Source organism: Brachycentrus maculatus, unplaced genomic scaffold, assembly GCF_059751285.1.
Source record: "Brachycentrus maculatus isolate JH-2025_06_01 unplaced genomic scaffold, ASM5975128v1 h1tg000119l, whole genome shotgun sequence".
Taxonomy (NCBI): Eukaryota; Metazoa; Arthropoda; class Insecta; order Trichoptera; family Brachycentridae; genus Brachycentrus; species Brachycentrus maculatus.
The window spans coordinates 2,747,502-2,749,675 of record NW_028280872.1 but is presented as its reverse complement, the minus strand read 5'-3'; positions in this window follow the sequence as shown (position 1 = coordinate 2,749,675).

The window sequence follows — 2,174 nt, the reverse complement described above, 5'->3', positions numbered from 1 at the left end:
AAATTTAAAAAAACTTTTTTTATCATAAAACTTTATTGTTAATTTTTATTATAAAATATTATATAAAATTATAACAGTATAGACTTCTGAATCTTCATAATATGTAATACTTACTCACAAAAATAGTCATTATTTTCGTTAAGCAAAAAATTTTTTTTATAAAATATATAAAAAAGATATATGTTTGTACGTATAACATAGAGATTTTTATTTATAGATGTACATTTAACATAAAGATTAACTTTTACATAGAAAGAGGAACATATAATATGTGACATTTATATATTATAACAATTAATTTGTAATATATAAAATTGTCATATTAACATGCATTAAATTCTAATCTTAAGGTGGAGACTGACCGGAGCATTTCGTCGTAACATAACGTCGTAACATCGCTCGCGGCGAGCATTACCGAGCATCCAAAACTATGGATGGAGCGCTCGATTCGGTGTACTGACTGCCCGAATGCTCGCATCGTAACGTTACGTTACGACGAAATGCTCCGGTCAGTTTCCGCCTTTAAAGGACAATTTTTAAGAAATTTGCTTTAATACATTAAAATCGGGATATTTCTGGTTAAAAATAGGATAAAAACACTTTTTTTTTAAATATATAATTGAAATGATATAATTTTTTTAAAAAGTTATCTGAACAAATGTCAGTATGATTATACACATACAATATCTTTCTAAATTTTCACCGCACAATACATACATTTGTAAACGTGTTTAAACAAATTAAAAATACTATGGCAATTTTATTTTATAAACAGTTTTTGATAAACGAATTTATTTTTCGTTTGGGGACGTCCTTGGGGTTGGGTAAGCCTGTGCAGTTAAGGTCCAACATTCGTAAAATCGCATTCATTCCACCGGAGAGGTCACATATCTGCTCACGCCCGATTTTTCTAAGAATGTGTTTTGGATTTTTTTTGTATTTTAGAATATGCATATAGAATAAATATTTTTATTAACTTTAAGAAATTTGAGATAAGACCTTTCCACAACTCTTTTCTTACAATGATTAAAGAAAACACTTGTTTTTTACCACTTGAGTTTTATTATAGACTACATGTTTCAGAAGTTAAACTTCCATCATTCAGGTCTGTATAATGTTATTATACAGACCTGAATGATGGAAGTTTAACTTCTGAAACATGTAGTCTATAATAAAACTCAAGTGGTAAAAAACAAGTGTTTTCTTTAATCATTGTAACATGTCTTACCACAAAGTTAATGCCGAAACAATAAATAAAACTCTTTTCTTATCACAACCATATAGTTATTTCCAAGAAAAACTAATTTTTTCAATACAAAAACGGTGTTTTAAGAAAAAAATCAATTACGCAAAATGTTACCCGGATTTAGAGAAAATTAAGTTGCGACTTAAAGAATGCTGGGCCTTTGAATGTAAAACGCCTAGCGACGTCATAAAAATTGATTGGAACGGGTAAAAAAAATTGATCAGGAAATATATATGTACTTACAAATTTAATACCACCTTTTTATTTAACAGTAAATATCTGCGCCTGTATCAAAATTAATTGAATGAAAATTTCAATTTTTCATTTTTTAATAATTTTTATAGTTTAGGAGCAAACAAATGGTAAAGGGATGAGAACTGAATTATATGTTCATATAAATATAATTTATTTTATACGTAATTAATTATGCAAACTATTAAGTCAATGCCTTTTATTTTTTTTAAATTGTTATGGAATATTTATAGCAGTCTTTTTTCATCTCCAAAAAATAATACTACATATTGGTGATACCCATAAAATATATATATATATATATATATATATATATATATATATATATATATATATATATATATATATATATATATATATATATATGTTTATATATATATATATATATATATATATATATATATATATATATATATATATATATATATATATATATATATATATATATATATATATATATATATATATATATATATATATATATATATATATATTCGTAAAAAAAACCTAAAAGGTCAAGACTGCATTGAATATTACCATTATTGTCGCAAAACCACAGTACCCATGTCAAAATTGTAAAAACAGTTTAATTATATATTTTTTTAAATGATAAAACATTAAAAGAAACGTATCTTAAGGCTATTTAACTTCAAGTGTAAAGTTATTGTTTAAATTG